General features: G+C 41.6%; 1 protein-coding gene across 8 annotated transcripts in view; it reads right to left on the bottom strand.

Moving 5' to 3' along the window:
- NRXN3 (neurexin 3) overlaps positions 1 to 16,649 on the bottom strand; it is a 1,701,263-nt gene that overhangs the window by 1,406,165 nt on the left and 278,449 nt on the right. The gene's annotated exons all lie outside the window — the stretch shown is intronic.

The raw sequence follows: 16,649 nt of genomic DNA, 5'->3' as shown, positions 1-16,649 counted from the left end.
ATATTAATAACGTTCCTTTCTGTTGATTCCTGTCATTATTTGTTCCTTGCACTGCACTACTGAATGCTTAAGTGTGTATAATGGCATGTATTGTTTTCAAGTTGTGTAATGTAAAGTCGCTTTTTTCTTTCCAACTCTCTGGTAAACTTCCCAAGGGCAGACACCACACCTTCTAGTTCTTTTATATCCCTCACAGCCACAGCACAGTTCTGGCAAAAAGCACAGAGCAGAAATCCAATAAACATTTGACTCTCATTACACCTATTTTATAAAACATCAAAAACGTTTAATCATTATTCTGGCTTCTCAGATATATTCTCCAAGTTAGTAAGCAAAACTAAGATTGGCATCCTATCTCTGATTTCAGTAACTAAGTTGAGCCTAATTCTCAAAGATCAGAAAGCATATTGACTCGTGTGTGTGTGTGTGTGTGTGTGTGTGTGTGTGTGTGTGTGTGTGTGTGTATGAGAGAGACAGAGAGAGAGAGAGACTGTGTCCCTACCCTAATGCTTCTAGTGCAGTCTTGAAACTTCTGTGAAAATTAAATATATTTTAGTTTTTGTAACTCAATCTTTGCTCTTGTTATTATCTTCAAATCTCTGCTTTTGTCCTGTTTAATTATCATTAGAATTTAAGAACTATTTCTCAGATATATTTAAACATTTTTATCTTAGAAACCATTACAAATCTTGAAATTCACGCTTTATAATTGAAAAGACACTTGTTCCTTATGGGTAGCATTTGCATTTTAAAGCTGGTCAAGGCTGAGGTAGTGCAGACTTTCAAAGCTGATTTGAATTCATCATGAAACATTAAATTTTCATTCTAAAAACAATACTGTATTTTTGAGAAATCGTGCTCCCTTCTTTGGAGAAGCATACGGCTTAGTGATTCATAATGGGAAAGTTACTAAGTATATTTTGGAGAATAAATATACATTGCACTCAAATATACAGTGAGCTTACATTAAAGATTTTCATTGCATTCTTAGCATGTAAGTAAATTTCTATGCAACACAATCTATCCCCTCGGTCTTCACATTTATTTCTATAACCAGTGTAAATAGAATGGAGTCTTAGAGATGTGTGAAATGTGCAGGATGAGCGAGCAGAATCTCTTCTGTGATTAACTGGGTAAAAGAGGACCCAGTGGTATGAGGAATGATTCTCCAGACAGCACAGGAATAGCAACAGGGAAAAGAAAAACATGGTGAACCCCTACAAAAGGAATTGTCTCCTTTCCTAGAGGCACAAAAGAGGATTTAGGTGATGCCTGTACCCTAGATGGACAGCAGACCAGGGTACACAAACCTACTATTTGGACAGGGATGAAAGAGATGGCAGCACCCAGGAAGAGGAAGTAGAGACAGCTAAGGGCTGAAGGAACTTCCCTGGCTGCTCCAAAGTTCAAGTAGCTGGGAAGCTAGCCACAGAGAAAGTACACCCCAAGATCTCAAACACCAGCCAAGAAAAGAAGCATTGTATCAAAGGTGTTTCAGAAGATAAATGGATCTCCAGACTAATATTAACCACAAATTCCCAGTTACTACCTGAGTCAACACACTTAATAACTGGTACATCGCGGTATGATATTTTTGTTCATTATACTATTTAATGAAATTTTATTATAATAATGCTTGTCCTGCATTTTGGATTTTCTCGGAGGGTACTGGAGAAAAGAGAACTAATTACAAGAAGAAACTCATATTACCAATCAATTGATTTAAATGTTACACCTGTCTCTGATGGAAGAACCAGACAATATTTAACTGGAAAGACAAATAGGTTTCTAGGAGTTATATTGGCTTTCAAAGTCAGATCTATGAAAGAAGGTTATTTTTCTCCTTAATTACTGTAACCAGTCTCCCAATCCCCTGAGGTTTATAAAGCCACACTGGCCTTATTGCTATACCCTGACCTGCAGAGCCCAGGACCTTTGCCCTGGTGCCCTTTCAACTTGGCCTGGGATGCTCAGCTGCACAGCTGGCTCCTCCTCGTTATTCAGATTTCCGTTTAAATATCATTTCTTGGAGAGGAATTCCCTCAACTAAACTAGCCTAGCCTTCCCGGTTACTCTACCAGTTCTTATTTTAGGTCTCTGGGTATCACTATCATATATTTCTTGGGTGTCTTTGTTTAATTGTTTATGGTCTTTTTCATGCCTTAAAAAGAAAAAAGCACCGTGAAATCAGGAGGTGTGTCTTGTCTTACCACTGTATCTCCACTGCCCAGCACTGTGTGTGGCACATAGTAGGCAATTTATCTACTCAATAAATATTAATTGAATAGATTTGTTATAATTATTATCATAATTATTATAAAAGTAACTATTATTATCATTATTATATCAAAGCCCTTTACTTTGGAATGATATTTACTCTAACTTCAGTATTTACTCCCTTCCCCGCTTTGTTTTTCTTAGTGGCACTAATGACTATGTGACACTGTATTATGTATTTATTCACTATCTGTATCTTTTGCTAAAATGTAAGCTTCTTTGTCTGTTTGGTTTACCTGAATATCCCTTGCACCTAAAACATGTCCTAGCGCATGGTAGCAGCTCAATAAATTACTGTTAAATGAAGCCAATAGTTGTAGCATGCCTCTTTCCCTCCTTTGTCTTCCCTAAGCAATTCACAAGCAACTTGCTCCTTTGCTATTGGACACTGAGGGTCTTTTTCTTGACCATGTCGTTGTCTGTGTCTGCTACCCTGGCATGCCCAGATGCTCTTGGCTGACTGAAGTAGAGATGTTCAATATGGCTGAAATACTCTGTCTGCCCTGTCCTTCATCAGCAGTAATCTGCAGGCCTTGGCTATGCTCTATTCAACTCTTTAGCTTTTATTACAGTTTTACTCTCCAAAGTCACAAACCATACTATGATGGTTTCACTATTGCTATCTACCTCGAGATACTTGGAAGAGAGAAGGAGGTGAGAGGAGAGCTTGGCCACACTCCAGAGTAACTCAACTTAAAGCAGTCACCCCAACGTGCAACGTGCTCTGGCTGCCATGGATTAATTCCCATCCAGAATTCCTAGCCACCTCAAATGAACTTGCTCCTGTGTGATAATACACCTATTGCGAGACTGCTACAAGTAGTGTACCGTGCTAGCCTCTGTGGGAGCTGCAAAATTATACAGCATCTCGATCCTACCTCTAATGGCTTATTATCTGGGAGAAAGGTAAACATCTGTAAATATAATGCTAATAAAATGCCCTTCCATACCTGTCCAGATCTCACCGTACCCCTCATGCACATCAGCAATTCACCTAGTAACTATCAGCCATGCAAAGTCTATAAGGCAATCCCTTACATGCCAGCCATTCTACAGACTAAACTCCTGTTGCTGGGGTTTAAACAGATATGAAGTCAACAGATTGCCGTTAAATTAAGTCATGCCTAGGACAGTGTATCTCAAAGTGTGGTCCCCAGACCACTTATAGCAAGACCATCTCAGGTATCCTAGACCCACCGAATCAGAATCGCAGGGGTAGGCTTGAAGATCTGCAATTTTTAACACTCCCCAAGTGATTCTTCTGGATACTAACAGTTGAGAACCACCAGACTAAAATTTATGCAGGATGTGACAGTATTTCTGTACATGTAAGGAGACTAGTCCTTGCATATGCTGATATAGTAGTATAGTGATGGCCTTTCAAACTGTCACTATTGGACATCAACCCCACCCTCTATCTATCACTCTAGCAGCCCTTACGATATGGGAGCTTTCTAATACAGGTGCCACCTTTAACAATACAGCGTGGAAACATCTGGTAACTATCAATTCCAGCCCTTAGCAACTGGGTGCCCAATTTTGAGTTGGTTTTCTGAGGTCAGGAAAAAGAATCATGAATAGATATTAAGCAACCAAATATGACTGCCATTAATAATGATTCTCACGCAACAAAATGTAAGCCTACCACTGCCTGATAAGAGGAGCCAGAACAGTGGGTCCCAAAGGTACGTACTTAGAATCCCTAGGAGTAGAAACCTGGTACCTGTACTTTTAACAACACTTTGGTTGCTTGTTAGCAGTTAACACAACACAGGTCCATAGACCAACAATGGGGAACCAGTGATCCAGTATAAGGTGTGGGACAAATATCCAACTCCTAAAGATAAAAGATTCACCACAGTCATGTATACTTCAATATAGGCTTAATCACTTAACCATGCCTATGAATAACGGCAGTGATTTATTCTAAATCTACAGATACCTAGAAAGTTAACCGTCTCTTACTCTCTTATCAGATATGTGATGTTTAGTCCTCTAAGCTGGTTTTTTTGGAGGGTATTCCAATAATATCACAGAAGAACTCATTCTTAATATTAGTCGGCCTCCAAGCAGGCCCTTGTGTGGTCCCCTCCCATAATGAAGAGCCGAATTGTGTAGTCAACAGGACATTGAGGAGGCGATAGAGTGTGACATCCAAGGCCAGGTAATGAAAGACAGTGCCACTTCTACCTTTGCCTCCTTGGATCACATGCGATGGAGATGTAGCTGCCATATCATTAAGACACTCAAGCAGCCCTCCAGAAAAGTGCACATGAAGAGAAACTGAGGTCTTCTACCAACAGCCAGCACCAACTCATTACGCATCTAAATGAGCCATCCTTGAAGTGGATTCTCCAATTCCAATCAAGCCTGCAGACGACTGCAGGCCTGGCTGTTGTCTTAACTGCTACCTATGAAACCCTGAGCCAAAACCCACCGAGCTAAGCCACGCCTGGATTCCTGACCCACAGAAACTATATAAGATAATGAATACTTGCTGTGATCTAAAGCCACTATGTTTTTTGGTAATTTGCTCTGCGACTACGCTTATACACCTAGTCTAACCCAAGAGGGCATCATAGCTCCAAACTCAGGGCTCTCTCCGTGGCCATAACTGAACAGGCATCCTAGGCGAAATTACTTCATCCCTTTCTCCCTTAATTTACTCTATTAAAAAGAAGTTTCACAATAGGGAGGTTTTTCTTTTAAAGAGCCTTAGTAATAGCCCTACTGTATCAAACAGGATTGGTTTTAAATGAACATTCTTGTACTTCTCTACCTGTCAGGGAAGTTGTGAGGCTTAATTAATTACAGATCTTTGGATGAAAGGAGCACTGAGCACTAAGAATTATCATCAAACAGGACTAGGAAAAATGGGAAAAAAAAGACATTTTCTCTCTTTGATTGCTAAATCCATTTCACCTAAGATTTAGCAAAGGCTGAGTCACCTATTGTTTAGAGAATATTAAATTTTTGCTGAGTGCAGAGTGGAAATAAGCCAGCACAGCCGCAGAACAGGGAGCCCCTGTCCTTTAGATTAAAATAGACCTCTTTTCCAAAATAAACCCCAATCCCTCTTTTAGGGAACAGCATGGGCATTTGGATCTTCTGAGCTTTCAAGGAGGAACAATAGATGAAATAGACATGTAATCTAAGCCCCATCTAGCAGAACTATCTCCATTTATAACCAGAGGCCTCCTAAACCATGAGCCAGACAACCTCAGGGACATTGATGTCTTCCCTGAGCAAACACTCAATGGAAGGAATTTATTTGGGGGTTCTTTTTCATGTTCTAATGGCAATGTTCCTGCCAGAGGAAGCCCAGGAGAGCAGAAATGAGTCTCCACATAAGAATGAGATGGTGGTTGCTAGAGGCCAGGGAGTACAGTGGAAAAATCACTAGGGCTTGTAGCCCAAATTCAAGAGTTCAAATCCTGGTTCCTCCACTCACTAAACAAATGGCCTTGGTCGAGTAAGTGACAACTTCTCTGACCCTCAACTTCCTCATGGTACAAATGCACCACCAGACATACTGCTTGGGCTCTAGACCCCAAGGCTACCGTGCCCTCCCTCCACGCCCCACAGACCTCCAAATCCCATAGGCATTGCCTAAGGAGGAGAAAAAACTAGTCCACTGGCCCTTAATGCTGGCTGGGGGGTTCCAGCAATGAGGGGTCTGGTCCACCCTTCCTGACCTTAAGAAATAAGGCAAGGCCTGGGGGCTTCCCTAGTGGTGCAGTGGTTAAGAATCCACCTGCCAATGCAGGGGACACAGGCTCGAGCCCTAGTCCGGAAAGATTCCACATGCTGCAGAGCAACTAAGCCCATGTGCCACAACTACTGAGCCTGCACTCTAGAGCCCACGAGCCACAACTACTGAGCCCACGTGCCACAAGTACTGAAGCCTGTGTGCCTAGAGCCCGTGCTCTGCAACAAGAGAAGCCACTGCAATGAGAAGCCTGTGCACTGCAATGAAGAGTAGCCCCCGCTCGCCACAACTAGAGAAAGCCCACACACAGCAACGAAGACCCAACGCAGCCAAAAATAAATAAATGAAATAAATAAATTTATTTTTTTAAAAAAAAGAAATAAGGCAAGGCCTTATTCTCCAAGGCCCTTTGGGGCTTTCTCTTCTGATATGTCTTTTCTACAAAGTTACAGACTTTCAGCTTCAGAAGGCCTGGACCCCATCTCTTGCATCCATTCTCTTTTCTCTGGGACTTCTCAGCAGGCATGCAGGGATTGGATCTGAAATCGTAACATCAGAAATGTAGGTCTGGCTTTTCTTTTAGGCTTCTCAGGTCTTCCCAGGTTCTCTATGTGGTGCAGCCTAGCTCATCAGAATCCTGATCAGTGCTTGGGGGGGCCTAAGCCCCACCTAGCAACGGAGTGGTCCCTCTGTATTGTTTCATCCCCTCTGTGCATATATTAGCCTTAGTATTTCATGAGGAACGGTGGCTGGTCTAGGGAATTACATAGGTATTCCTGGACTATTGCTATTATAATCATGCCTGGATAGTATAATTATCTACATCAGTGTTGTAATGATCGAGAGAAATAAAGAGGATGAAAAGGCTTGTATACATTAAGACATGGTACCCAGGTTAGTTATCATTACAGCCCTATGATGAACAACTGTGACCTAAAGCAAAAGGGTCTGCTGCATAAGAAAATTTTAGAAGTGTGTGTGTGTGTGTGTGTGTGTGTGTGTGTGTGTGTGTGCGCGCTGGAGGGGTGAGAAGAAGGCAGGGGAAGCAGGCTCTGAGCAGGGGCCTCCCTACCTTCAGCCACAATGGGTTAAACCAAAAAAAATAAAAAAATAAAGAGATGCTCGGTTGAAGTAAAGACGGTGGTGATCCCATGACCTTAATTTATCTTGTTGACTCCATTAAACCCAATCACACTGACAGTCAGTGCTACATGACCTGGAGCTTCCTCAGATCCCAAATCCATAACTGCATTTCTTGGTGTGTGTGTGTGTGTGTGTGTGTGTGTGTGTGCGTGTGCGTGTGTGTGTGTGTGTGTGTGTGTGTGTGTGTGTGTTTCATGTGTAGGAACTGAGAAGAGGAGGAAAGAAAGTGAAGAAAGGGAACACAGTCAGGAAGCACAGACCAGTTGTATTTTGTTTGTAAGCAGTAGCATGAGCTCCTTCAGCAAGCTTGTTGACCTTTATTACGTCAATACATGTTTCCAAGGACCCTCAGGACATCCTCCACTCTGTTCCCTATGCCAATGTCATGAACCTCTCCAAAGAGCCACCTTACCTCATACCACAGAGAGACACTCACCCAGAGGAAGAGCCAGTCTGGGTTACATAGACCTAGTACAGATTAGGAGTGACAGAAAAATCCCTGCTCTAGGATTAAGTCCTGAGTTCTAGCTCTAGTCTTATCTCTGACACTTTCTATCTGACCTTGAGTGAGGTGCAGCCAAGAGTCTCAGTTTTTCTATCTGTGAAATGGAGAAGTTAATACCTGCCTAGTCTAGTCACCCTAGGACAGCTGTGAGGAGGTAGAAAGGCTTGGAATACTGTAAAGTACTTCAAAATGTAGAACTTTATGATACTGGACATTGCCAGAGGTGACACTAGACCATTCATACACATATACTTCTTTATTCCCTCTCCGTCTCCATTTCTCTCTTCTCATCTGCCCCACTATTTATTTCCTATACTCACTGTTACCCTTCTCTTTTTCCTTTTACCTCTGCTTTTATCTTAGGTGCATCAGTTGTATGCAATATAATCTATATATGCTGACCAACCCCACTGATAGTCAAGACTGAATTGCAATGGTGATTCCTAATGCAGAAAATTTTTGGAAACTCTTTAAAGAAGGGTCTATGTCTTGATTATAATGAGGTTTGTGGAGCAAGCCTCCTTCAACCAAAAAACAAACAACCTCATGTATTTGACTTCTTCTCTAAGCATAATACTTGAAGTAATAACTACAGTGGTGACTCTATCACTGCATACATAAAAACCATCCCAAAACACGTGAAAAGTACAGATGCCTGAGCCCCATCCTCAGAGATCTGGTGGGACTCAGAAATGTACTCTTTTCACAAGCCTTTCCCCACCCCAAGGAGTTTCCGATGCCCACTTTGAGGAAACCTGACCCCGAGACATTGTCAGTAGCACAAGTGGATAACAGGAGTCCACTCTGCTATTATGCAATTGAGTATTTCCCTCAAATAGATGAGGCTTATGGAGGCCAAGAGGAAAGTCAGAGAGGCAGCCAAAAACCCAAACGATTAAAGCTCTGCTAAGAATGATTTATGAACATGAGAAAAAATCTCTAAATATTCTGTTGTTGACTCAGTGACTGCCTATAGACAGGCAATGGGTCTACAAATATTTATAAGACATTAACAACAAGAAGGCCCAGGAATCATCTAAGATGTGACAAGGTCAAAGTTCAGACTAATGGGATGAAATCAAGGAAGAGGCAGATTTGGTTTACAGTCAGGGAAAACACATACGTACTGAGATTTAAGACATTATGAATTCCCTTCCTCAAAGAAAATGATGGAAGTTGCATTATCTGAGTGCTGCTACAGAGGAAACTAATTTGAATTGGAGGACAGGGGAGTCAGATGACATCATGACATTTTATATTTTGGACCATTTCAGGGAGATTTCCCAAAATCTCTCCTGGAAGCAGGATTAACCCTGAGACGTCCTTGTACTTCAAGTGCCAGGTGTTGATCCAGGTTGGGTCCTCAAAGTTTCTGGTCTCATCCTCTGATTGCTCCTGTCCCCATGCCCCGGCTGGCACCAGCAAGTTCATGCTAATTCTGAACCTTCCCAGAGCTTAAGGAGACTCTGTCATAGTGCCCCTTTGCCATGGGTTGCAACCTGAAAACATTTGATTATTCACAGTGAAAATTAACTATCTAGGTCAGTAGTTCTCAACTCCAGCTGCACATTAAATTTACCCAGAAAGACTTTTTATTTTTAATACAGTTGCCTATCCCAGACCAATGGAATACACTCTTTGGTAGTGGGGCTCCGGGATCAGTGGGGCCCAGTATCAGTCCAGGTGATTCTAATGTATGCACAGAAGGAGATCTAGATAAAGCTTCCAACTTTGGCTGTACATTAGAATTTCCTGTGATTATTTTTTAAAAAAAATAACACCAGTCCCGTTTCCCAGAAATTTAATATTAATTTGTCTCAGGTTAAGACTCAATCATCACTATTTTTTAAAAGCTGCTTACATGATTTTAATGTGCAACCAGGTGGAGAAGGATTCTCCTTATGGGAAGAGCTCCAGCATATCAAACTCTAAACTTATTAATATTATGTACCTCCACCTTTGACCTCTCCAATTTCCGATCACCCCCAGATTGACCCCACTTTTCCTGCTGAATGTCTTTTCTCAGTTAGAAACTTCACCAACTTCTCAGTCACCCAGGCTTGGGTTCCTTGGAGTCATCTTTGACGACCCTCTACCCTCTTCCTCATTCCTACACCAAAGAAATGGCAGGGCATCACATGTATCCAATCCTTCCTAAGCAGTATCCCTCTCTCACCAAGAAGGCTAGTGTAGCTTCCTAATAGACCTCCTTGCCCCGACCTCATATCTACTAGGGTAGATTGATTGCAAAAATGGCTCCAGTCATTCACATCTGCCTGTAACCACACCCTTTGAATTATGAGTTTGTAGATCTTCTCACCTAGAAATAGGCTGTGGAGTCTATTTCCCCGACCTTGAATCTGGGTTAGCCTTGTGACTTGCTTCAGTCAGTGATGTGCCAACTCCAAGCCCAGGCCTCAAGAGGCCTTGCCTATGTTCACTCTTTTACTCACTTCTCTGTTGTCTCCATACGAATGTGTCCAGGCTACTCTAAACCCAAGCCTGGCTAACTTACTGGAGGGCGAGAGACCACTTTTAGCAAAGCTGAGTCATTTCTGCTAAGGCTCCAAAGATGTGAGGCAGCCCAGCCAAGATCAGCAAAGCCAACGAGCCTACCTGCAGCTGACCACAGATGCATGAATGAGCCACTGTGCCCCCAGAGCAGATGAGCAAATCTGTCCAGCCAACCCAAGACTCATAGAGATAATAAATGGGTGATAGTTCTAAACCCTGAGTTTTAGTGTGGTTTGTTACCCAGCAATAGCCAACTGATACGCTTGCCTGATAAAAATCTTTGACCATAATGAGACTACCATTAACAACAATAATGAGACTTCTAGGAGGTACATACATAGATATTCTCACAAAGAGGAGGGTAGAACCACAGGAAGGGTGAGAACAGTCTGTGTGTGTGTATGGTCTAAATTTTCATACTGATGATAATATTTTAAAATCATCTATATGACCACTTCATAATTGAGTACTACTCTGCTAGTGCTCACACCTGGAAATGTGTCTACAACTGCACTGGTCCCGACAGTATGACATTAATTATCATGGGCCAGTGAGGAAAAAACAGAAGTGGACCCAAACATAGAAGACGTGTTCATGCTAAGCAAAGGCCAAACACCACTGCACACTATACATACAGTATTTCCTGGGAATTGGAAGATAAAAAGCTGGGGGAAAACTGAGTGGACTCACAGCACAGAGAGTATGGGAAAGGGCAGACTTTAAATGACCTGGGTTGTAACAGACTGTACCATATTCACATTATTCATGAAGATTTATTTTCATATAGACTACAAACTGGTGACATAATTAATATCATTTAGTTTAAATTGTGTTGCTTTTGTGCTGTTATCTGTAATGTATAAAGCTCTTTTGGTTTTGGGACTTCCCTCGTAGTCCAGTGGTTAAGAATCCAGCTTGCAATGCAGGGGATGCCACTTCGATTCCTGGTCAGGGAACTAAGATCCCACATGCTGTGGGGCAACTAAGCCCTCATGACAACTAGAGAGCCCAAGTGCTGCAACTACAGAGCCCACGTGCTCTGAAGCCCGCACGCCACAACTAGAGAGAAGCCCGTGCACTGCAATGAAAACTCCCGTGCACTGCAACGAAAAATCCCGTGCGCTGCAACTAACACCCACACAGCCAAAAAATAAATAAATATTTAAGAAATAAAGTTCTTTTGCTTTTATACCAGTAACAGATCATGAAACATAAGAAATGTATAACAAATTTAATTTTTGTGAATATTCAAGTAACATTATTGTAAAAATAATTTAACATGAGTTGGAGGTGGGGTGCGCCAATATTTTTTTACCTTTAAGAAAGATCTATTCACCATTCATGTTTGAGACATGAATGCTGAACATGTCATCACAGTATTATTTAGGGAAAAAGGACCCTGGAAATTGTTTAGATGCCTAAAGATTGGTCAACATTAAATAAATTATGGGACTCACGTGTGATGTATGTATGTAAATCTTTTCATTTGATTTTTTCTTTTAAATCAATTCTTAGAAGCAGAGTCGAGGTATGCATTTTTGTGTCTCTTCCTGCCCAAAACTTACTCAACATGAACAACTGTATTAAGTTGTTTAATCCTCATGTCCACACTGTAAAGCTGATATCATTGCCCCTAAGTAATGAGTGAAGAAATGGATGATGAGAAAGGTTAAGTGATTTGCCCAAGCACATACCCCTAGACACTGGCATAGCTGGGATTCTGACTCCATGTCTGTCTGATTCCAAAGACTGCACCTTTACGTTATGGGTCAAGTCCACCTCCCTCTTTAAAAACTTCTCCATAGCTCTCTATTGCCTTCAAATTAAATTCTAATTCCTCAGCAAAGCATCCAAGGTCCTCCACAAGCCATTAAACCACTTTGTCAGCCTGGGTCCTTTCTGCATCTTTCAATCCACACTACATTTCATAATCTTCAGGCAGCTTGCCTCTCTCACCATTCACTTCTGTGCCTTCATGCCCAGAAATGCTCTCTTCTGCCTATAGAGATCCCCCTGGGTCTTCATGGCACAGCTCAAATGCTACCTGTGGAGTCTTTTCTGATGCTCAGACCCCATCAAAACCCTACAGACTTTGGGGCACTGATTTTGCTCCATCAGACACTGTGATGACTTGTTTAAACGTGTCTCCCCCACCAGATTGAGAATCTGCTCCTTTTTATTTTTGTGAAGATAATAGGGTGGGGTTTTTATAGTATAAAGACGACAGTTGCTCATTGTAGAAAACTCAGACAATATCAGAAAGTAGGTTTAAGGAAAGAAACTTTAAATCACTGTCACTTGGCGATACCTCCTTCCCATATCTATAATCTTCTTAAAAATCTTACAGTAGAGATAATGTGAGAGATCCAGTTTTACATCCTGTTTCTCTTATTTTTCATTAAATTAAAACATGAACATTTTATCATGTCACTTAATGCTTCTCAAAAATTAGATTTTTAATGGCTTTTACTGTGATTCCATCACACGTGAGTTCCATAATTTATCTAATGTTGACCAACCTTTAGGCATCTAAACAATTTCCAGGGTACTTTTTTCCCTAAATAATACTATGATGACATCCTTGTATGTAAATGTTTTCATTTGATTTTTCTTTTAAATCAATTCTTAGAAGCAGAGTCGAGGTATGCATTTTGTGTCTCTTCCTGCCCAAAACTTACTCAACTGTCTTCCACACAATACTATAAACACTTGCACATACTTTTCACATAGGCCCATGCCTCACACAAAGAGGCCCTCAAGTAATATTTGTTGAGTGAATAAACAAATAAATGAATGAAAAAATGAATAGTAGGCACTCAATCCAAACAAACCTTTTAGAATCAACAGTAAGGGGGACTTCCCTGGTGGTGCAGTGGTTAAGAATCCACCTTCCAATGCAGGGGATGGGGGCTCGACCCCTGGTCAGGGAACCAAATCCCACATGCATGCTGCAACTAAGAGTTCACATGCCACACTAAGGAGCCCTCAAGTCTCAACTAACGAGCACACGTGCCACAACTAAGGAGCCTGTGAGTCGCAACTAAGGAGCCCGCCTGCCCACTTAAGACCTGGCACAACCTAAATAAATAAAATAAATTTTAAAAATTAAAAAAAATAATCAACAGTAAGGCATGGAAAACCTAATTTTATTTAGAGGATAGATATGAATGTTACTATACCTTAATAATGGATAAGTAATAGTAGGAGTGACAGAAGGAGTGATGAATGGAAGGCAGCATTTAGGGATGTAGCTCTAAATCCTTCATGGCAAGGAGTCAAAAGATACTGCCTACATTTCATAAATCAAGAAAGTATGTTAGAATCCTGGTGGTAGAACAGAACATTTTCAAGTTTTACCACTAGAGACTGGGCTTCAGGGGGGATAATTTTAATTTGGATTGCTTCTGTAAACATTTTAATATTTTTACAATATATACAAATTGCTTTTATAAATTTTTCTTTTCTTTTTTATCTTTTCTCATATAATTTTAATTTTAAAAGTATTAAGGACAAAAACATAATTAACCTTTTGCCTTTGAGAGAGAAAGATTAAATCAGACTGTCTAGTTTAAGTCTTCAGAGGCTCTCTTCAGTAGATATGGATCAATGAACTCTGAATTCTCTTTCCCACGTGATTCTAAGATTATAAGACACCCCTAATTTCCCCTTTCAGTCATCCCATCACCTTTGCCCCCACCCCCATCACAAGCTGTACTTCATCAAAAATTCTCCTTTTCAAATTGAAAAAATAATAATAAATAAACACATAAATAAATAGGCATCATACATGGGTTATTTTTCCACCTGAGTCCCTTCTTTCCCTTCTTTGGCATTGTTCCGTGTTATCAGGAGAGTAGAGGGAGGAGGAAGGGGGAGCAAGATTAGGGAGCGAGAGATTCAGGAGGCTAAGAGAGGAAGAGGAGATGTCTCTCCGAAGAAAAGGGAAGTCTGTGCGATCCAGGGGAGTGTCCATCTTACTTGTCCAGTAGGTCAAAGGTTACGTGAGGCTTTAAACTCTGTTTCATGTTCAAGAATCACCCATAGTTCTCTGAATGCACCCCCTGATTATGTTCACAGCCTGCAAAGCTCTTAAAGGAAATGCTCCCTTTCTACCACTCTGGGGCATCATATTATTGGGGGTCGGGGGAGGGAGCGGAAAGTAGGCCAAGAAAGACACATCATTTGAGGCTTATTTTACTCAGCAAAGAGGCTGAAGCAGGGGATTGGCGGCCCCGAGAAGGGACAGGGGAGCTCAAGGAACAAGAGTTTCAGAAAAAAGTGGTTTGCAAATTTTAAGGTCTGTTCAGGCACCAGAGCAGCTTCTGGAGAGTTCTGTGAAGAATGGGAGTTGGACTTTGTTATAAAGCAGAAACTAACACACCATTGTAAAGCAATTATACTCTGATAAAGATGTTAAAAAAAAAGAATGGGAGTTGGAAAAAAATTTTTTTGAGAACATGGGAAAATATTTGCTACATGTGAAAAGGTAGGATCACTGTTTCCCATCAGAAAATAAAATAATAAATAAATAAATAGGCATCATAAAAAATGAGAAATAACAGTAATAGTCAATCTCCATAGCTAAAGGTCAAGGAATATTCTGCAAAGGGGCAACACTGAACATCTCTATTTTGCATAATGATCTATACAAACTTGGCTGGGGGAGGCAAAGGTCCTTTGGTCCTAAGCAAACAGTTGCTGAGTACCTGCTGTATCTAGAAGAACCTCCCTAGTGGTCACAGTGATTATCAGGAAGCAAGAGAATCCTGTGACCCCTGTTGGTCTGTCTCCCATTTCCATGAGACAGAAACAAGGCACCTCTCTGCTGTGTTGCCCCTAAAGGGTATCTGTGCCTTGAATATAATTAATATTGGGCACATTGAACACACACTGTGTCCACGATCATGGAAGAAAGGAAGAAAGGAAAGAAAAAATTACTTTATTGAGGACCTGCCACGTGACAGACGTGATAATAATCATTATATGTGTATGTTTGTTGTTGCTTAAAGAAATAGGACAGAGAATTCCAGCAGAAGCCCATAGTCCTTCCATTTTTAGACCATCCTTCACACAGGAGGGTAAGGTGGGCCACAGGAACACTTCTTCAAGGCCTCAGAAAAATGGCTTGTAGGTCTGAGGCACCAGACCAACTACATTTCTGCTGCTGAGGTGAAGAGCATCATTATATTATTCTTAAATTCCTATAAAACTACTTAGACAGACCGATACCAAGGATAATAAAGCGCCCTTGGGATGAAGACGGTATACGTTGACACTTCAGTGAGACAGGTTTAAAAAAGTGAGTTTTTAAAAATCATGTTCCAAACCATCAGGAAGTGGGTACGGTGTGTAGGGAGGGAGAATAGCACACAGCCAACTTAGGGATAGAGCTCTAGGGGCAAGTAGGTGTTGTTCGAAGGGTGGAAGAAAAGTAAGGTGTTTGGTTTGTAGCCATATAAACCCTGAGGTCAAATGTACTCAAAGCCAAGACCTTTTTACACCCTACCCTTTATGCGATAAGATGACCTTGTCACAAGAGGGGAATAAAACGTCAGCCTCAGGCTTCCCTGGTGGCGCAGTGGTTGGGAGTCCGCCTGCCGATGCAGGGGACGCGGGTTCATGCCCCGGTCCGGGAGGATCCCACGGGCCGCGGAGCGGCTGGGCCCGTGAGCCGTGGCCGCTGAGCCTGCGCTCCGGAGCCTCTGCTCCGCAGCGGGAGAGGCCGCTGCGGTGAGAGGCCCGCGTACCGCAAAAAAAAAAAAAAAAAAAAAGTCAGCCTCTGACTACTCTGAAACAGAAGAAATGGGCAGGTATTAGACAGATAGATAGATAGACAGAGAACTATACCAGTTCTATACCAGAACTATACCAGCAGTGGGGGAATTCACATATCCAACTTTATTCCCTACTTTCTCTCCAAACAAGCCCTCCAATCTGACCAGTGACCCCCATGACCCTCACCCAATCCAGGCTCATCCCAGCCTCTTTCTAGGTCACTGCTATATCTCCCAGAGACTTCTTTCATTCATTCGACTCATTTGTTGAATGAATTAATAAGTGAATGACGATCAGCGAGTTGAACACACAAGGATTCAAATCAATGCCAAATTCTGGATCTAGGTTGGGACTCCCAATACGATTTGGAACAGAAGCAGTGTGTTGACTCCAGATGATTACCGAGAGGAGAAGGTCCATGACACATGACACATTCTGAGGCCGTGAGGCTTTATCCTGGGAAAAGCATCCTGCTTTTCAACCTGTGGGGAAAGCTTGCATCAGCTGGCAACCATTCTCAGCCTCATTACTGCCACTGCTCAACCAATGTGCGTTCAAAGCAGTTCAAAATAAAGAACAGACATCCCTAGGACATGCTTTAAATTACAAGGTCATCGTTATTATAAAAACTTCCAATCCAAGGGGAGGAAAGCACCATACCCAATAAGAACGGTATTTAATTATAGTCATTTTATTTATTCATTTTGCCAAGATCATTAAACGCAA

Source organism: Orcinus orca, chromosome 2, assembly GCF_937001465.1.
Source record: "Orcinus orca chromosome 2, mOrcOrc1.1, whole genome shotgun sequence".
Classification (NCBI taxonomy): Eukaryota; Metazoa; Chordata; class Mammalia; order Artiodactyla; family Delphinidae; genus Orcinus; species Orcinus orca.
This window is presented reverse-complemented; position numbering and strand designations above follow the sequence as displayed.